Raw genomic sequence first — 22,680 nt, forward strand, 5'->3', positions numbered from 1 at the left:
GCAAGCAAAGCTGGTCACCTTGTGCCCAGAGTGACTTTGCGACTGCAGATTTAGATGCTTGGGGCTGAGGGGTCTGGATGGCAGGTTTCACAAAGTCAGTGCAGTTTCTGCCCTTGCCTGCACATATGCACACTGAAAGTAGCACCACCAGACCTGTGCCCAGTTCTCCTGAGTCTTAGGGCACTTCTTCCGAGTCTGTGTGTGTGTTTGTGTGTGTGTGTGTGTGTGTGTGTATGTGGCGGGCGGGAGATTTCTGAGCTGCTGAAAGCCAGGAGCTGCATCTGCCACTTACTGCTAATCTCTGGGAGTGCCTCCGCAGTTGCACTTGCTCCGCCCTAGGCAGGCCAGAAAGGGTGGGGGCTGAGGATGGAGGGGACTTCTCTCTCCCAGCCCAGCCGAGTCACACTATTCCTGCAGGCCAGAAAAGGTGGTGGCTGGGGGTTGAGGAGTCTCTTCTCTCTTAGCCCAGCCAAAATCACACTCTTCCCAGCCTCTTCCCTGGGTCAGAGCTGCCTGTCAGTCTTCCCAGAGCCTGAGCACTACGGCCCCAGTAATCTGACACTACTCCTTAGGTCAGGGGCCAGTTTAAGTCTCTGGAAGGGCGGGGGTAGGATTGGAAGAAGGAGGTGGGGCCTAGGTATGTAGTTTGTGTTCTTTGTCCGCCTAGGGCCCACCTAGCTGCCCCCTTGCGGGAGACATCAGCTGTGGGATGCAGGGAAAGAGCCCACCTCCTGGCTTTTGTGTTCTCTGTTCCGTCCTGGGATCCCCTGCGTCTCTGCATCTGCGGGTGCCGGCTGCATTTCCACCGCCACAGGTATGGGCCGCGTCTCCACAGCCAAATGTGCAGGGTGCGTCCCCACAGCCACAGGTGCGGACCGCGTTTCCACCGCCACAGATGCGGTCCACGTTTCCACTGCCGCAGATGCGGGCCACATCTCCACTTCCCTCCCTTCCCTCTTCCCCTGCTCGCCCAATTTGCGCACCTTTAAGTAATCCTTCCACGAGTCTCTTAGCTGTTCCGTGTGATGAGCAAAGAGTTCTTTGATGGGTTATATGTCCCGTTTGTGATAAGATCCGGAGGAGAACTCAAAAAGTGTGCCCTGCTGCCGCCATTCCTATGACATCAGTTCCTATTTGTAATTTTTTGGGAAATCCACACTGCCTTCCATAACAGCTGCACCAGTCTGCATTCCCACCAACAGTGGATGAGGGTTCCTTTTTCTCCACAGCCTCTCCAACACTTGTTACTATTTGTCTTGTTGATGACAGTCATTCTGACTGGGGTGAGGTGATATCTCATTGTGGTTTTTGTTTGCATTTCTCTGATGATTAGTGATGTTGAGCATTTTTTCATATGTCCATTTGACATTTGTATGTCCTCTTTGAAGAAATGTCTCTTCAGGTCCTCTGCCCATTTTTCAATTGGGTTGTTTGTCTTTTTGTTGTTGAGTTGCATGTGTTCCTTGTATATTTTGGATATCAGCCCCTTATCGGAGGCACTGTTTGCAAACACCTTCTCCTATTCAATTGGTTGCCTCTTTATTTTGTCGATGGTTTCTTTTGCTGTGATGAACCTTTTAAGTTTCATAACGTCCCATTCATTTATTTTAGCTTTTACTTCCCTTGCCTTTGGAGTCAAATTCATAAAATGCTCTTTGAACACAAGGTCCATAAGTTTAGTACCTATGTTTTCTTCTATGCAGTTTATTGTGTCAGGTCTTATGCTTAAGTCTTTGATCCACTTTGAATTAATTTTGGTACATGGTGACAGATAACAATCCAGTTTCATTCTTTTGCACGTGGCTATGCAATTCTCCCAGCACCATTTATTGAAGAAGCTGTCTAGGAAAGACTTCATTAAGGACTATTGTTATGTCTCAAGACTATTGCAAAAAGGGGAGGGAGATCGGACTCAACTCTGAATACAATAAACACAGATGGGGATTTATACCCAAGAAGCAGACTGTGTCGGGGGACATGGAAAATTACTAAGAGGAGCCATCAAGGATAGGAGGATTCTTGCTAAACCAACTTAGGATTCTTGCTGAAGGCAAACCAGGGTGATGAGAGATCAAGGGTGAGGGGATTCTCGGTAAATTGACTTATCAGGATTGTTTCTCAAACTGGGTTAGGCAGGCCAAAGACAATGCCCAAGGGTAAGCTCTAGTTGAAAAGAGGGCTCAGAGGAACATGACTAAAGTTTGGTTAAGGAAAGAGCCTTGATTAACCCTTTTCTATTCTACAGCTTTCCTTGGGAAATGTTTCTCCACTGAAATGTTCTCTATTTTAGACCTATGGCAATGAGATGGCCCCTGAATACACAGGCACATATAGAATTATACACACGCAACACTAAGTACATGTATATGCACAGATCTATTTGATAGATATTATATGTATATAATGTCATATTACACTGCACCTTATGTATGTGTGTAGGAAAGTCATGTGATGTGTGAGAGAGTTGTGTGTATAAATATATATAATTTACATTATAACATTGTAATATATACACACACATACACACACACACACACAACCCTTTCTCACACATCGCTGACACACACAGTGTGCAGGGCAACATGACAGTATCTGTCCTGGACAGCTATACCTGTCCTCCTTACCAGTCTCCTACTGCCCCACTCATATCCACCCACCCAGTGCCTCATCAATACATCACAGAGGGGACCATATATATCACCTGCTTAAGACAACATCATTACTTCTCCCTCATAGCCTTCAGAGTGAAATCCCAGTTCTCTGACCTGACCTTTGGGGCTCTCAACATCCTGGCCCCTAACCATGCATCAGTTTTGTCTCTCCTTCCCTACGTAAAACTTTTGTTCCAGTTACAACCGACTACATAGATGCCTTCCTGTGAATTCTTCAAGATACCTCCCTCCCTCTTCCAGTTTCCTCTGACTGGAGCACCCTTCATAGCTCCTCTACCTACACACCACATCTACTCACTCAATATCAAGCATTATCTCCATTTTCCAAAGCAATTTCAGATGCCCCCTCTGTGCTCCCACAGCCTGTCACCCCCGACTTACCTATGCCCACCATAGTATTGATCATACTCTTTAGACATTGTCTGTTTAGTTACTCATATCTTCACTATAATGAATCTTCAAGGATAGGAAACCAGTCAGGTTCACCTTCACATCCCCTGTACCCAGCATAAGACCAAATACATGGTATAAATTGTTCTATAAATTTTTGCTAAATGAATGACTACAGAAAGAAATGAAAGCCATGCTTATTTTCAATGGAATGCTAGTGGAGTCATTCAAATGTATTCAAAATAGTGAGGAAAAGGGCACTAAAGGGCACCAAAAATAACAATAATTCCTGAGAACTCACACCTTGGTTTCTAAGTACCAATCCCTACTGAAAGAATACATGATTCCTCACAAAATGGCTGATTCCAGGGCAGGGGCAAGGAGTATACATGTTGAGCCTAAAATATCTTGTGTCAGAAAGCAAGGAAGCCAAGACCTAATGAAATCATGGAAAAAGGATACAGTAGCAAAAGGATACAGTAGCAAAAAGGATACAGAAGCAAAAAGAAAGGGCTCCTAATTTCTAAGATGACACAGTTTTAGCATTTAAAAAAAAATCACAATAGAGGGTCGGCCCGGTGATTCAGGCGGTTAGAGCTCCGTGCTCCTAACTCCGAAGGCTGTCTGTTCGATTCCCTCATGGGTCAGTGGGCTCTCAACTACAAGGTTGGCAGTTCAATTCGTCGAGTTCCGCAAGGGATGGTGGGCAGTGCCCCCTGCAGCTAAGATTGAACACGGCACCTTGAGCTGAGCTGCCACTGAGTTCCCAGATGGCTCAGTTGGTTGCAGCGTGGGCTCTCAACCACAAGATTGCCAGTTCAATTCCTCAACTCCCACAAGGGATGGTGGGCTGCGACCCCTGCAACTAGCAACGGCAATTGGACCTGGAGCTGAGCTGCGCCCTCCACAACTAAGACTGAAAGGACAACTACTTGAAGCTCAACAGCACCCTCCACAACTAAGATTGGTTGAAAGGACAACAACTTGACTTGGAAAAAAGTCCTGGAAGTACACACTATTCCCCAATAAAGTCCTGTTCCCCTTCCCCAATAAAACAAAAATCACAATAGACACATATAAAATACATAAAAGTCCATGAATTCCTAATGTTATTAAAGAAAACGACGAAGATCTCTAGGAAACCAACTCATTACTCTGAAAATAGGTAAATGAATAAAAGAAACATGTATCCTGACTTTCTTTTTATGAAATATATTTCAGGACAAAAAAAATAGCTATAAAGAAAAAGGTCTCTTTTACAAAATAATTCCAGCTAGAAGGATTGATAGAATTAGACCACTGTTTTCCAACCACTATTGACGTAATAAATTTAGACAATTATCTTCAATGGCTGTTAAATTGAACAGGAGAAAGTTTGGTAGGAAACAATACAATGGAGGATCAGGCTGATAACACCTGAAAACACAAATCAATCCCAGCACCAGTTAAAAAGGTAAAACCAGACATGATGAAATGCATACAAAGAGCATATCACTGCCTGAGATGATGCTTTTCCTTAAAAAAACAATTGAAAGTGAATCAGCCTCTAGCTCAAAATCCCAGTTGACCTGGAAACAAGGGGATGGGAAAACAAATGTCTCCTCAAGGAAGCAATCATCCAAATCCATTTGTCAATGGGACAAATGACTTAGTTTCTTTAATAAATCAATGGTCTTTAAAATAGAAGGAGCTATAGAGGGTTTCATAGGAAAAGAGACTTAAGAGAAAAATATCCAGTGGCAATAAAAAGCCCTTGCTTGGCTACAGACTTAACAAAGCTACTGTAAAAAGACATCTTTAAGAAAATCATGGAAATTTGAATATGAACAGAGTATTACATGATATAAGGAGTGACTGTTAACCTTATTAAGTATAAATGCTTAGTGGTTACTTAATATAATGCCCCTGTGAACTAGGGATACATAATGAGTTATTTTTCTGTGTATTGGCATGATGCCTGGGATTGCTTTAAAATAACAGCAGTGAAAAAAGTGGGTGAGGAGAAAAGATCAAACAAAATTGCCAAAATGGTATTAATTCTTGAAGTTGGGGAATGGATACATGCATGTTTATTTTACTAGTTTCTACTTAAAATATATTTGAAAATTTCAGTAATAAAAGCAAACAGACAGAGTCCAATGTGCAGGGGGTCCAGCTTGTCCCTTCCAAACTGGAAAGTTTGATCTACAGAAGAAATAATAACTGAAATGAATTGAAAAGTACTAAATATAAATATCCACAAGTTCAACAAAATAGAGAAAACAACAATAAAATCTCAACTACAAAATATATTAGTCTAGGTTGGATGATGGTTTTAAATGCAAGCTATATAAGGTTTGTTTGGGAAAAGAAGAAATTTCAAAATGGATTACATATTAGATAATGTCAGGGAATTATTGTTAATTTTTCTTGGTGAGATGATGGTAATTAAATTATTTACAAAATGTTCCTAAGATTAGGAGATGAATGCTGAGATATTTAGGGGTGAAGTACCATATGTGTTCCCCAAGTTGATCTATTAAAAGGTATGAAGCTGAAGCTGAATAATGTTGCATGTCAACTATATTTATATATATATAGTCACGGGATATGCAGTACACCATAGGGATTAGAGTTAGTGGAATTGTAATAGATATATATAATGTCAGAGGGGCAATAGATTGGGGGATGGAGGTTATCACTTTGTGAGGGGTAAAATGTCTATTACATTGTTTTGTACACCTGAAACTAATTTTTAAAAAAAGCCAGGAGGAATTTTTGTAAAAATTGACAAGCTGATTCTAAAATGGGAATGGAGATTCAAAACACCAAGAGCAATCAAGGCATTATTGAAGAAAAAGACTTCTTCAATGGACTTAATGACCATATGTAAGGTTTACTATAAAGTTATATTAATTATGACAATGGTACTCATACAAGGATAGAAAAATAAACCAAATGGAACAGAATCCAGAAACAAATCCACATATGTAACCCAATAATTTGATTTATGAAAAAGATGACACACTAGGATGGAAAGAGTGATCTTTTCAATAAGTGGGATGGGGTTGACTGGATGTCCATTTTGACACACACAAAAATGAGCCTTTAAGCCATACCCATAACTCATACTGGCAACATATACAAAAATCAATTGTAAATACAAATGAGAGACTAAACAAAAACACAACACAGAGTAAAATACCTTCATGACCTTGAGAAAGATGAGGATTTCTTAAGCAGGTCACACAAGCACTGGCCACAGACGGGGAAATTATGAATTGAACAATATCAAAATTGAGACATTCACTTCATCAAAAGACACCATTAAAAGGTTAAAAATGCAAACAACTGAAACTTCCAAGAAATAATCTAACAAAGTATTCACATCTGTCAGAGTATATAGAAAGATCACCTAAAAATCAATAAGAAAAAGATAGTCCAAGAGAAAAACAGTTAAAAAACTTGAACAAGCACCTCATAAAAAAATATACTGGTGAGATGTCACCAAAATGGCGGCATGATGTGAGCCTCTGTAAACCTCCCTTGGAATTTACAAGTAATCGAAAAACAATAACTCCACAAAAGACTCCCTGCACAGCAGACAGGCAAGAGGAAGAGGCCCACTACTGAATTCACCTAAGGTGGGTGAATCGCGAGAGCGGGGGCAGAGGGAAGGGAGAAGACCGGAGATGGAGCAGCACAGGCACAGGACGCAGACCTAGCTCAGTGCTCCGAGCTCGCTGCATCCCGGAACTACTGCAGCTGCGGGAGAGGGAAGAACTCGGACTGATACGGCTCCGCTTATGGCCCACAGGGCTGAGGGGGCAGCATATAACACGGCTGAACCGAACGCTCACGGCAGAGACCTCGGAGAAAAGACTGAGGGGAAGAAGGCTGAAAACGGTGGTTTAAGCCCTCACTGCTGAGCAGAGACCAGAAGCCTTAGACACTGAGACTAGCCGTCCTGTCTCTACCCTCCCAGAGCTCACCCCGCCCCCACCTGCCCGGTGCTAGAAGCAGAACACTAGCAGTGTCAGATCAAAAGAACAGAATACTTCGTTTTCTGAGAACTGTGGACCCCAGACATAAATTCGCAGCCCAACTAGTTCTGGCAAAGGGGAGTGAGCTGCGGAAGCAGGACCGGCTGTGGTGGTGGTCGCCTCCATTGCTCTGGGCCACCTATCACAACTCACCCCACCCCTAACCCCACATATCTGGCCAGATCCCTGCAGAAGTAAATAGAACTGCTGAAATACACGGGCTCTGAATCTGGTGCAGGAAGAGCTTTGGAACTTCAAAAGCTCTCCGCATACCCACATGGACACTGCACCCTGTGACCCAGGCGAACTATTAACAGAGGAGAAGCCCGTCTACCAGGGAATCCCCCCATTGTGTGAGAAGCTGGAATGGTGCAGAGAAAACATAGCACTACCGTGTGAGAGAGAGAAAAAAGTCTGCAGTCAGAGAGAAAATAAAACATTCTACCAACAAGTACTGGAAAACAAAAGAAAGACCTCTTCCTATTAACCTGTTGCAGAAACCACTCCTGTAGATGTCTAGGAAGAGAAATTATAAATCAGCAATTGCCATCAATAACCAATACAATATGACAGCTCAGAAATAAAGTGAAAAGTCTCCAGAAAAGGAACTTAAAGATATGGAAATATGTGACTTAAATGATAGAGAATTCAACATTGCAGTTCTGAAAAAACTCAACGAGATGCAAGAAAACACAGAAAGGCAGTTTAATAAACTCAGAAACACAATCAAAGAACAACATGAGCATTTTAAGAAAGAAATTGAAATTAAAAAAACCAACCAAATAGAATTTCTGGAGATTAAGAACTCAGTAGAAAAGAGTGACGTCATAGGAATGGCGGCAGCGGGGCGCACTTTGAGTTCTCCTCCAGATCTTATCACAAACGGGACATATAACCCATCAAAGAACTCTTTGCTCATCACGCAGAACAGCTAAGAGACTCGTGGAAGGATTACTTGAATTTGCGCAACTTGGGTGAGCAGGGAAAGAGGAAAGGGAGCAGAGTGGAGATGCCCACATCTGCGGCGGTGGAAACATGGTCCGCACCTGTGGTTGTGAGGATGCGGCCCGCACCTTCGGCTGTGGAAACGCAGCTGGCACCCGCAGCTGCAGAGACTCAGGGGATCCCAGGACGGAACAGAGAACACAAAAGCCAGGAGGTGGGCTCTTTCCCTGAGTCCCATAGCTCATCTCTCCTGCGGGGGGTGGGGGGCAGCAGGGTGCACCCTAGGGCGGACAAAGAACACAAACTCCATACCTGGGCCCCTCCCCCTCCTATTCCAATTCTACCCCCACCCTTCCAGAGACTTAAACTGGCCCCTGAACTGAGGAGTAGTGCCAGATTTCAGAGGAGCCGAAGTGCTCAGGCTCTGGGAAGACAGGCAGGCAGCTCTGACCCAGGGAAGAGACTGGGAAGAGTGTGATTTTGGCTGGGCTAGGAGAGAAGAGCCTCTTCCACCGCCAGCCACCACCTTTTCTGGCCTGCAGGAAGAGTGTGACACAGCTGGGTTGGGAGAGAGAAGACCCCTCCAACCCCAGTCCCCACCGTTTCTGGCCTGCCTAGGGTGGGGAAATTACAACTGTGGACAAACTCCCAGGGATCAGCAGTAAGTGTCAGCTCCCTGATTTCAGCAGTTTAGAAATCTCCTGCCCACCACACACACACACACACACACACACACACACACACACACACAGAAACGGAAGAAGTGCCCTAAGACTCAGGAGAACTGGGCACAGGGCTGGTGGTGCTACTCTCACTGTGCATATGTGCTGGCAAGGGCGGAAACTCTACTGACTTTGTAAAAACTACCATCCAGAACCCTCAGCCCCACACATCTAAATCTGCAGTCCCAAAGTCACTCTGAACACCAGGTGACCCGCTCTGCTTGCACAATACGCAGGGGACTCTTCGGTACAGCAGACGACAACCTGGAGAATACTTGGTGGGCTTAAGCCAAGACTGGCGCTGCTTTTTGTTTTGTTTTGTTTACTCTTTGTATCTTTGATATCTTTGCCTGTGTTGAGTGGGGTGTGTAGGTTCTTTTTACATGTGAATGTATTTGATTTATTTCTTTGTTGTTGTTGTTTTTGTTGTTGTTGTGCTTGGTGGTTTGCTTTGTTCTGAAATTTCCCTAACAGGGCCCAGCTTGAGAGGCACAAGATTCAACATATCCAGAGGCCAACTCCAGATCAAACCTGAGTACAACCGGGTTTAACCTACAAATCACAAACACAGAGGGAATTCTCTACAGGCACAAGAGCCCATAGAGGCCAAACCACATTTAAGTGGTCAACGCTCACGCAGCAGAACACCCTGCGGTGGGCAGAGACAACTCTCACAACTAGTCAGCCTTGGAGTTAACTCCTGCTACTCACAAGAGAAAAGTAATTAAAGATCTTCTTTAACAGGAGAATATGCGCAACACGAGAGTCAACTTTGGCGCACACACAAAGGAGAAGAACGAAGTAGTGCAAGTCAAATATAATGGACACATACTACATAAGATAACCCAGCAACAAACAAGAACTCTAGGGGATCTACCTAATACATCAAAGCAAACACAGAGAGTCAGCCAGAATGGGGAAACAAAGAAACCTGTCCCAATAAAAGAACAGAAAAACCTCCAGAGTGGAACCAAATGAAACAGAGGTAACCAACCTATCAGAGACAGACTTCAGAACACTGGTGATAAGAATGTTTAAGGAGCTTAGAGACGACATAAAGAAAGATGTAGAAATCATAACGAACAACCAGTTAGAACTAAAGAACATAATTACCGAAATTAAGAACTACCTTGAAGGAATTAACAGCAGATTAGATGAAGCAGAGGATCGAATCAGCAACTTAGAAGACAAGTTAGCAGAGATCACCCAAACAGAACAACAGAAAGAAAAAATAATAAAAAACAATGAAGATGCTTTAAGAGATCTCTGGGATAACATCAAGCGCAACAACATGTGCATCATAGGAATACCAGAAGGTGAAGAGAGGAAGCAAGGGATTGAGAACATATTTGAAGTAATAATGTCCGAAAACTTCCCTAACCTGATGAAGGAAACCAACATACGAGACCAGGAAGTGAAGAGAGTTCCAACCAGGATAAACCCAAACAGGTCCACACCAAGACACATTATAGTTAAAATGGCAATGCTTAAACACAGAGAGAATCCTAAAAGAAGCAAGAGAAAGACAGAGGGTTACATACAAGGGAACTCCCATAAGACTATCAAATGACTTTTGTACAGAAACATTGAAGGCCAGGAGGGAGTGGCAGGAGATACTCAAAGTGATGGAAAACAAAGGCCTACAATCTGGATTGCTTTATCCAGCAAAGCTATCATTTAAAGTTGATGGAGAGATAAAGAGCTTCCCTAAAAAAAAAATAAGCTAAAGGAATTTATTACCAACAAGCCAGTATTGCAAGAAATACTAAAAGGACTTCTGTAAATAAAAGAAAGATGAAAACAACCTAAATATAAACTTAAAAATGGCAATATGTACATGGCAAAGTACATACCAATGATTACTTTAAATGTAAATGGATTAAATGCTCCAATCAAGAGACAGGGTGGCTGAGTGGATAAGAAAGAAAGACCCTTGTATATGCTTTATACAAGAGACTCATCTCAGATCAAAAGACACACACAGGCTGAAAGTGAAGGGTTGGAGTAAGATATTTCATGCAAATGGAAATGAGAAAAAACTGCAGTTGCAATACTTATATCTGACAAAATAGACTTTAAAATGAAGAACATATTAAAAGACAAAGAGGGGCACTATATAATAATTAAGGGATCGATCCGACAAGAGGACCTAACCGTAGTAAACATCTATGCACCCAACTTAGGAGCACCTAAATATATAAAACAGATACTGACTGACATAAAGACAGAGATCAACAGTAACACTATCATAGTAGGGGACTTCAACACACCTCTGACACCAAGGGACAGGTCTTCCAGACAGAAAATCAATATGGAAACAACAGCCTTAAATGATACATTGGACCACTTGGATTTAATTGATATTTTCAGAGCATTTCACCCCAATGCTGCAAAATATACATTCTTCTCAAGCGCACATGGAACATTTTTCAAGATAGAGCATATGTTAGGCCACAAAACAAGTCTTGATAAATTTAAGAAACTTGAATCATACCAATTGTCTTCTCTGACCACAGTGCTATGAAATTAGAAATGAACTACACGAAAAAAACTGGATGACTCACCAATTCATGGAGGCTGAACACCGTATTATTAAATAAAGAATGGGTCAAGCAAAAGATCAGTGAAGAAATCAAATGTATCTCGAGACAAACAAAAATGGAAACACTATGACCCAAAATGTATGGGATGCCGCGAAAGCAGTCCTAAGAGCGAAATTCATAGCATTGCAGGCCTACCTAAAGAAACAAGAAACATCACTAATCACCAGTTTGTCTTCACACTTAAGGGATCTGGAAAGAGAACACAAAAATAAGCCCAAAGGGAGCACAAGGAAGGAGATAATAAAAATCACAGTGGAAATAAATGAAATAGAAACCAGAAAAACAATACAAAAGATGAACGAATCCAAGAGCTGCTTGTTAGAGAAGAAATTGACAAACCTCTGGCCAGATTCATTTAAAAAAAGAGAGAGAGGGGCCAAATTAATAAAATCAGAAAGAGGAGAAGTGACAACAGACACGGCAGAAATACAAAAAATTATAAGAAATTAGTATGAGGAAATATATGCCAACAAATTTGACAATCTGGAAGAAATGGACAATATTCTAGTGGCGTACGGCCTTCCAAAGCTAACTCAAAAAGAAACAGAAAATCTGAATAGACTGACTACCACCATGAAAATTAAATCAGTAATCAACAATCTCCTAACAAACAAAAGCCCCGGACCAGACGGCTTTACAGATAAATTTTACAAAATGTTCAAAAAAGAATTATCACCAATTCTGTTCAAGCTCTTTGAAAAAATAGGAAGGAAGCCTCCTAAACACTTTTTACGAAGCCACTATCACCTTGATCCAAAAATCAGACAAAGACACCACAAAAAAAGAAAACTGCAGAGCGATATCGATAATGAACATAGATGCAAAAATCCTCAACAAAATGTTAGCAAACAGAATTCAGCAATACGTTTAAAAGATCATACACCTAGATCAAGTGGGATTCATCCCTGGTATGCAGGGGTGGTTCAACATCTGCAAATCAATTAATGTGATACACCACATTAAGAAAATGAAAAATAAAAATCACACGATCATATCAATGCAGAAAACCATTTGATTAAATCCAGCAGCCATTATGATAAAATCCCTTAAGAAAGTGAGAATAGAGGGATCATATCTCAACATAATAAAGGCCATATATGATAAACCCACAGCTAACGTAATACTCAATGGGGAAAAGCTAAAACCATTCCCCCTAAGATCAAGAACAAGGCAAGGTTGCCCAATTTTTCCACTTCTATTCAACATAGTGCTGAAAGTTCTAGCCACAGCAATCAAACAAGAAAAAGAAATAAAAGGCATCCAAATCGGTAAGGAGGAATTAAAACTGTCATTATATGTAGATGACATGATACTATATATACAGAACCCTAAAGACTCCACCAAGAAACTGTAAGAGCTGATAGATGCATTTAGTAAAGTAGCATGATACAAAATTAATATTCAGACTGGAATCTAAAATGGCGGCATGAAGTGAGCCTCTGTAAAGCTCCCCTTGAATTTACAATTAATCGGACAAGAATAACTCCACAAAGGACTCCCTGCACAGCAGACAGGAAAGATGAAGAGGTCCACTACTGAATTCACCTCCAGGTGGGCGAATCGCGCGAGCAGGGGAGGAGGGAAGGGAGAAGTGTGGGGACGGAGCCGCGTGGGCGCAGGACGCCGACCTAGCTCAGTGCTCCAACTTGGCTGCATCCTGGAAATACAACAGCGCGGGAGAGGGAAGAACTCAGACTGCTAGGGCTCCACTTATGGCCCACAGGGGTGAGGGGGCAGCATATAACACACCTGAACCCAACGCTCATGGCAGAGACCTCACAGCAAAGACTGAGGGAAGAAGGCTGAAAACGGTGGTTTAAGCCCTCACTGCTGAGCAGAGAACGGAAGCCTTAGGCACTGAGACTGGCCCCCCACTCCCTACCCTCCAGAGCTCGCCCAACCCCAACTGCCTGGTGCTAGAAGCGATAAAGTAGCAGTGTCAGATCAATAGGACAGGATATTTGCTATTCTGAGAATTGTGGACCGCAGACACAGATTCACAGCCCACCTAGTTCCGGCAAAGGGGAAGGATCTGTGGAAGCAGGACCAGCTGTGGTGGTGGTCTTCGCCATTGCTCTGGGCCACCTCTCACAACTCACCCCACTCCGGACCCCACCTATCTGGGCGAATTCCTGCAGGAGTAAACAGAACTGCTGAAACATACGGGCTCTGAATCTGGTGCAGAAAGAGCTTTGGATCTTCAAAAGCTCTCCGCACCTCCACAGGGACGTGGTGCCCTATAAACGAGACGAACTGTTAACAGAGGAGAGGCCCGTCTCCCAGGGAAACCCCCATTGAGTGAGAAGCTGGAATAGTGCAGAGAAAACATAGCACTACTGTGTGAGAGAGAGAAAAAAAGTCTGCAGTCAAAGAGAAAATAAAATATTCTACCAATAAGTAATGGAAAACAAAAGAAAGACCTCTTCCTATCAACCTGTTGTACAAGCCACTCCTGTAGATGTCTAGGAAGAGAAATAATAAATCAGTAATTCCCATGAATAACCAAGGCAACAAGACAGCTCAGAAAGAAAGTGAAAAGTCTCCAGAAAAGGAACTTAAAGATATGGAAATATGTGACTTAAATGATAGAGAATTCAAGATTGCAGTTTTGAAAAACGTCAACGAGATGCAAGAAAACAAAGAAAGGCAATTTAATGAACTCAGAAATGCAATAAAAGAACAACATGAGCATTTTACGAAGGAGATTGAAATTTTGAAAAAAGAACCAAATCGAATTTCTGGGGATTAAGAACTCAATAGAAGAAATGAAGAATGAAATAACCAGCTTAGGTAGTAGAGTTGACCAGATGGAGGAAAGAATCAGTGACATCGAAGATAGAAACCTGGAAATTACACAGATGGAAGAAGAAAGACACTTGAGACTTAAAAGAAATGGAAAAGCTCTATAAGAACTTTCTGACTCTATCAGAAAGAGCAATATAAGAAAAATGGACATGCCAGAAGGAGAAGAAAGAGAGAAGGGAACAGAGAATATATTCAAACAAATTGTTGATGAGAACTTCCGAAATTTGTGGAGAGAACTGGATCCTCGAATCCAAGAAGCAAATAGAACACCTAATTACCTCAATCCCAACAGGCATTCTCCAAGGCACATTGTATTGAGCTGTCTAAAATCAACACCAAAGAAAGGATTCTCAAGGCATCCAGGGAAAAGAAGACGGTAACCTACAAAGGAAGGCCCATTAGATTATCATCAGATTTTTCAGCAGAAACTCTACAAGCCAGGAGGGAGTGGAACCAAACATCAAACTATTGAAAGAGAGAAATCATGAGCCAAGGATAATGTATCTAGAAAAGATATCCTTTAGATATGATGGAGGAAAAAAGACCTTTCCAGACATACAGAAGCTGAGGGAATTTTCTAATACACGACCTGCACTACAGGAAATATTAAAAGAGGCTACTGGAGCACCATCAACAGGGACAATTTGTGGCAACAGAAACATTAAAAGGGGGAGAGTAAAGGCCTGAACCGGAATATGGGAATGGAGAAAGTAAGCGTGCTGAAAAAAAGAAAAAAAAAGAAAATGGAATACTCTAAATATCAAACTTTCTTTTACATAAACTTAAGGGTAATCACTCAAAAAAAAATCCAGAACTTAAAAATATACTGTAATAAAAGAAGAAATAGAGGGAAACATCATAGAATACCACCACGCACAAATAATAGACAACAACAAAAAGGCAAAGAAACAATGGAGACACAGCCTTACCAGAAAACTAAAGATAGAATGACAGGAAATCCTCACGTATAAATAATAACCCTAAATGTAAATGGACTGAACTCACCAATAAAAAGGCAGAGTAGTAGATTGGATCAAAAAACTAAATCCAACCATATGCTGTCTCCAAGAGACACATCTCAGCTACAAGGACAAGCATAGACTCAAAGTGAAAGGGTGGAAATTGACACTCCAAGCAAATGGTACCCAGAGAAAATCAGGTGTAGCCATAATGATATCAGATGAAACAGACTTCAGGGTGAAAAAGATAACAAGAGACAACGATGGACACTTCATAATGGTAAAGGGGACTATAAAAAAAGAAGACATGATAGTCATCAATATTTATGCCCCCAATCAGGGAGCACCGAAATATAACAAGCAACTACTAACAGAACTAAAGGGAGAAATTGACCAAAACACAATTATAGTAGGGGAGTTAAATACATCATTGACAGTTATGGATAGATCATCAAAACAGAAAATAAAAAACGAAATAGCAGCCCAAAATGACACATTAGATGAAATGGACATCATTGACATATATAGAGCACTTCATCCTAAAACATCAGACTATACATTATTTTCTAGAGTACATGGAACATTCTCAAGGATACACCATATATTGGAACGTAAAATCAGCCTCAGAAAATTTAAGAAGATTGAAATCATACCAAGCATATTCTCTGATCACAAGGCTCTGAAATTGGGTGTCAACAGCAAAAAGAAAGCAGGAAAATGCACAAATACATGTTGATTAAACAACATACTTTTAAAGAATGACTGGGTCAGAGAAGAAATTAGAGGAGAGATCAAAATATACGTAGAAACAAATGACAATGAAAATACATCCTACCAAAATTTTGGGATGCAGCCAAAGCAGTTTTAAGGGGACATTTATATCATTACAGGCCTATCTCAAGAAACAAGACAAATCCCAAATAAACAACCTCATGTTACAAATAAAAGAATTAATAAAAGAAGAGCAAGTGAAATTCAAGGTCAGCAGAAGAAAGGAAATAACAAAAATCAGAGGATAAGTAAATGAAATAGAGAACAAAAAGACAATAGAAAAAATTAATGTGACAAAGAGCTTGTTCTTTGAAAAGATTAACAAAATTGAGAAACCCTCAGCTAGACTCATTAAGATAAAAAGAGAGAAGACACTAATTAACAAAATAAGAAATGAAAAATGGGAAGTTACAATGGACACCACAGAAATACAAAGGATCGTCTTAGAATGCCATGCAGGACTATATGCCACCAAATTCAATAACCTAGAAAAAATGAACAAGTTCTTAGAAACTTATAGCCTTCCAAGCCTGAACCATGAAGAACTGGAAAATCTAAACAGACCAATCACCAGTAACAAAACTGAATCAGTCATCCAAAACCTTCCCAAAAGCAAAAGTCCGGGACCAGATGCCTTCACTAGTGAATTCTACCAAACCTTCAAACAGGATCTAATACCAATCCTGTTCAAACTCTTCCAAAAAATTGAAGACGAGACACTACTCCCTAACTCATTTTATAAGGCCAACATTACCCTGATACCAAAACCTGGTAAGGACCACACAAAAAAAGAAAACTACAGACCAGTATCTCTGATGAATACAGAAGCAAAAATCCTAAACAAAATTCTAGCAAATCGAATACAACAATGCATTAAAAAGATTATGCATCACGACCAAGTGAGATTCATCCCTGGGGTACAAGGATGGTTCAACATATGCAAGTCCATCAATGTGATACATCACATAAACAAAATAAAGGACAAAAATCATATGATTGTATCAATTGATGCAGAAAAAACATTTGGCAAAATACAACATCCATTTATGATTAAAACACTTAACAAAATAGGTATAGAAGGAAAATACCTTAACATAATAAAGGCCATATATGACAATCCCTCAGCTAATCTCATAATTAATGGTGAAAAACTGAAGCCCTTTGCTCTACGTTCAAGAACACGACAGTGCTGTCCCCCATCACCCTTGCCTTTCAACATAGTGTTGGCAGTCCTTGCCAGAGCAATCAGGCAAGAGAAGGAAATAAAAGGCATCCAAATTGGGAATGAAGTATGTAAATTGTCACTCTTTGCAGATGACATGATGCTATATATAGAAAACCCTAAAGACTCCACCAAAAAGCTATTAGAAACAATCAACGAATACAGTAAAGTTGACGGCTACAAAATCAACATACAAAAGTCCACTGCATTCCTATATACTAACAATGAAATCTCAAAAGAAGAAATACAAAAAACAATTCCGTTTGCAATTGCAATAAAAAGAATAAAATACCTAAGAATAAACTTAACCAAGGATGTGAAAGACCTATATGCTGAAAACTATAAGACATTTCTGAAAGAAATTGAAGACACAAAGAAATGGAAAGATATTCCGTGTTCATGGATTGGAAGAATCAACATATTTAAAATGGCCATGTTACACAAAGCAATATACAGATTTAATGCAATCCCCATGAAAATCCCAATGGCATTTTTTCAAGAAATAGAACAAAAAAATCATCAAATTTGTTTGGAACCCCAAAAGACCCCAAATAGCCAAAACAATCTTAAGAAAAAGGAACAATACTGGAGGTATCACACTCCCTGACTTTAGCTTGTACCACAGGGCTACAATAATCAAAACAGCATGGCATTGGCAGAAAAACAGACACATAGACCAATGGAATAGAATTGAGAACCCAGAAATAAAACCACATAAATATGGACAGATAATTTTCAAAAAGACTCTAAAAACATACAATGGAGGAAAGACAACCTCTTCAATAAATGGTGCTGGGAGAATTGGATAGCCACGTGCAAAAGAATGAAACTGGATTGTTATCTGTCGCCATGTACCAAAATTAATTTAAAGAGGATCAAAGACTTAAGCATAAGACCTGACACAATAAACTGCATAGAAGAAAACATAGGTACTAAACTTATGGACCTTGTGTTCAAAGAGCATTTTATGAATTTGACTCCAAAGGCAATGGAACTAAAAGCTAAAATAAACGAATGATACTATATGAAACTTCAAAGCTTCTGCACAGCAAAAGAAACCATCGACAAAACAAAGAGGCAACCAACTGAATGAAGAAGGTATTTGCAAACAGTGCCTCCGATAAGGCGCTAATATCCAAAATATACAAGGAACTCATGAAACTCAAGAACAAAAAAACAAACAACCCAATTAAAAAATGGGCAGAAGACCTGAAGAGATATTTCTCCAAAGAAGACATACAAATGTCAAATAGACATATGAAAAAATGCTCAACATCACTAATCATCAGAGAAATGAAAATAAAAACCACAATGAAATATCACCTTACCCCAGTCAGAATGGCTATCATCAACAAGTCAGATAGTAACAAGTGTTGGAGAGGCTGTGGAGAAAAAGGAACCCTCATACACTGTTGGTGGGAATGCTGACTGGTGCAGCCATTATGGAAGGCAGTGTGGAGGTTCCTCAATAAATTACAAATACAATTACCATATGACCCAGCAATCCCTCTCCTGGGTATCAACCCCCAAAATTTGAAAACACTTATACGTAAAGACTCGTGTGCTCCAATGTTCATTGCAGCTTTGTTTACAGTGGCCAAGACATGGAAACAACCAAAATGTCCTGTGATATTTGATTCATCTATTAGATGAATGGATAAAGAAGTTGTGGTATATATGCACAACGGAATACTATTCGGCGGTAAGAAACGATGATATAGGAACATTTGTGACAACATGGATGGATCTTGAGTATATGATGCTAAGCGAAATAAGTCAGACAGAAAAAGCAAAGAACCATATAATTTCACTGATGTGTGGTATATAAATCAAAAACAACAAAAGAGCAAGACAAACAAATGAGTGTCAAAAACTTATAGATACAGAATATAGTTTAGTGGTTACCAGAGTGTAAGAGGGTTGGGGAGTGGGAGATAAGGGTAAGGGGGATCAAATATATGGTGATGGAAGGAGAACTGACTCTGGGTGGTGAACACACAGTGGGATTTACAGATGATGTAATACAGAATTGGACACCTGAAATCTATGTAATTTTACTAACAATTGTCATCCCAATAAACTTTAATTAAAAAAAGAAATTTCTGTATGCAGATTATGTTTTATAAAATAATAAAATAAAATAGTCTATATATTTTCTATTTGTTATTAATAAACAGAAAGGCAGGTAAAAAGAAAGAACCAGGTCAGGAATGAGTATCTTACAGACCCTAACTCCTTGAGTTCCACCACCATTTAGCACTGGATCTTGTTTTTATCAGTAAAATGACAATGATAATAGTGACCTCAGAGGGTGGTTTTTAACTTTAGGTGGCCAACTATATTTAAAATCTTGTCTGTTACAAACAAGCACTGAATTCATTTCCATTTATCATACCAAGCATTTATAGGCAACAAATAATGAACACAGAGTTATAAGAGCAATGAGAGAGGTAAGTAAATATGCTGAAGAATTGCACACAGTGTGCCACAAAGAAACAGACTGAGGATGGAGGTATATACATGTCTTCTTACTGGGGCTAGTAACTCACTATTCACCTAAATGGTAGCAAGAATCTAACTAGGAAAAAGAGAATATGGGGAAATTATGTGGGTGGATTAGATTAGTTGATTATGCAGAGTGTTGCTTAACAATATGCAGAAAAGTGACTGTGGAGGAGTGGGAAGTGCAGGAAGCAAAGTGAGCAACAAATGCAGAGACACTGGCATAGTTTTCCCATTAATATCTGTATAGTTCATGCCCTCACTTCCTTTAGGTTTCTACTCAAATGTCACCTTACCAGGAGGCCTTCCTGACCATCCTATCTAAAATAGGACAGCCCCTCCCCATCACAACCTATTACATATTTAATATATATTCATTTATTGTCTGTCTCTCAGCTATAGTTTGAAAACTTTGTTTTCAGGGCTCAATCCAAGAAGAGGATTTAACAATCATAAATATCTACACATCCAGTATAGGATCACCTAAATATATAAAGCTAATGTTAATGGGCATAAAGGGAGAAATTCACAGTAACACAATAACAGCACGGGATTTTAATACCTCACTCATATGAATGGTAGATCATCCCGACAGAAAATTAATAAGGAAATAATGGCCTTAAATGTCACATTAGGCAAGATCAACTTAATAAACATTTACAGAACATTTCATCCAAAAAGTGCAGGCTACAGATTTTTCAAGGGCCCATTCTCCAGAATAGATCATATATTAAGCCACAAAACAAACCTCAATAAAGACTGAAATCTTTTCTGACCACAATGGCATGAAGCTAGAAATAAATTCTAAAGGAAGAAAACTGGAAATACACACACAAATATGTAGAGATTAAACAACATGCTAGTAAACAACCAATAGGTCAAAGAAAATAAAAACAGGAAATCAAAAACTACCTTGAAACAAATGAAAATGAAAACAAAATTTTTCCAAATTTATGGGGTATTTTTGTTTTTATTTTCCACTGTTGTAGCCTCAATGTTTAGAACACTGTCTGGCACATAAAAGTTATTCAATAAAAAAATTACTGAATGAATAGATGGATGCATGCACAGTGGGTTGCAGCCAATGTGATGATGATATCTAAAACTGTATAATTATGACTTCAACAGAGAATAAAGAGACATCAGCAATACCCTTTGAAAAAGTTCCTAAGTGTTTTGATGTCATAAAATCTCTGCCTCATTGTTTATTCTAAAGGAACTGAAAACTATACCTGGCCTAGAAAAAAGAATCACCTCTTATTTTGGCAAACACAACACACTAGTTAGAAGAGGAGGAATAAATGCTTGTTCAAGGAGATACTTGGTTCAATTCTCCTTTAGAGCCTGAAAAAACCCTGAACATCATTATAAATTTAGTGATCATTTCCCTTCTCTTGGGTAAAGAGTTGAAATAATAAGCTGTGATTATTAACGGGTTCTCATCAGAGAAATTACACATGGTAAATGAAACAGAAAAATACATTTCACATTGCAACAAATGGGGGGGGGGAAAGACAGCTCACAATACAACAAAACAGATACTACCTGCAAAACTCTTAGGAAAAAAAATACTTGAAAAATCTGCCAGTTTGCTGTTCAATGTTACTACCAGAGACCAGAAAAGGACTTGCATAAAAAACCCAACTCATGAAATACATGTGTAATTGGATGTCATATCTGTCAACCATTTCTGCTCTATGAGAGGTTATAAAAGGGGTGGGAAATCTTCCATCTTCTAAAGCTGACACCAAGTTTTAGGCAAAACACGCTATGTTCGCATTACCATAAAAATTGGGGGATTCAATTCTATGCCAAAATTTTACATTTTTTAAAAAAGTCATGACTAGACAGCTGAAATCAATGCAATATCTGAAGTGTATTTTTTAAAGTAAAAATCTAAATAAAAGGATGTAGTAATTTGAAAGCGTCCCCTTTGTCTCTTAGGGCTCTAAAATCTGTTTCTTTGCGTATTTTTTAAAAGAAAATAGCCTTGACCATGAAATTGAAATCACACCCGATTTCTACAGTATATGATTCACTTGCCTCTGCAGGGAAGATTCAGGAGAAACCAGAAGCCTTCAGTGCGATAAAATACTGGGTCAGAAGGGGAAAAGAGGGAAGACTGTAGGTTAAGAGTGGGGGAAGAGGGTTGCAAAAGTTCTGAGGCTTAAAGGGGACTGAGTAGAAGGTAGGAGTAAGAGATAGGAAAAATCTGTGGTAGAGGGAATGAACCAGGCTCAGAAAGATCTGGAAGAGGATCCAGGATAAAGAGATGTGAAGAGTGACGAGGGATAAAAGTACCATAAAAGTCAGAAGAGGGAGGGGATAACGGCCTGCCATCTCTGGAGGATTAGGAGAGGAGATAGTGAGGCGATCAGAACCACAACCGTCAGAAATATCCTCCATACTGTGGGGATGAATTCTTTTTTCCACCCCATGTTGAAGCAAGGAGGAAAGCTTCCCTGGCATGTTTGAGCATTCACTGTGAGAATTACCAGTCCCTTCCTTTACACTCACCTTGATGAAGAAAGCCAGCGACTCCTCTACTGTATGACCGGAAGAGGTATTTTCTTTTGTTTGGCTGAAGCTTTCTTTAGCTTCTACTGCCACCCACCCAACCCCCACCCCTCACCCCTCACCCCCACCCCCGCACTTTCACTCCAGGCAGCTTCCTGTGCCTCTCTAGCAAGCTCTTGCAGGACGTTATCTCATTGGTTCTCTCACCAGATCAGAACCTGGATAGAGATGTAAACCGGCTGGAAATCGATCAACTTTTTTTAAATCCTAGCGCTCTGCAGTATCTCTGTCAAACCCCACCTATCCAATTTGTCACCTGTCCTTGTAATTCAGCTTTTTAAATACCTCCCTTACCCTTAGTCCCTTGACTCTTGAATGTCTGCAGTTTCATATTTACCATACCGGTTCACTGTTTTCTGGCATACCATTTTGGGAAATAAAGTTAATTTTTATTAGTAGCATACATTGATTTCAAGTTTAAAAAAAAAAAAAACTTAAATCTGAATCATTTTGTCTTGGAATGGTATCCAAAGAGTTATATGCCATACTC

General features: G+C 40.1%; 1 protein-coding gene across 2 annotated transcripts in view; it reads right to left on the reverse strand.

Moving 5' to 3' along the window:
- The window catches only part of MAGED1 (MAGE family member D1), a 78,594-nt gene extending 56,338 nt beyond the window's left edge, over positions 1-22,256 (reverse strand). For both annotated transcript variants that reach the window (XM_081042777.1, XM_081042775.1), the window contains exon 1: positions 22,131-22,256. The gene's annotated coding sequence lies outside the window, so the exon portion shown is untranslated. The remainder of the gene's footprint in view (positions 1-22,130) is intronic.
- Positions 22,257-22,680: the final 424 nt, after the last annotated feature.

Source organism: Rhinolophus hipposideros (assembly GCF_964194185.1).
Source record: "Rhinolophus hipposideros genome assembly, chromosome: X".
Classification (NCBI taxonomy): domain Eukaryota; kingdom Metazoa; phylum Chordata; class Mammalia; order Chiroptera; family Rhinolophidae; genus Rhinolophus; species Rhinolophus hipposideros.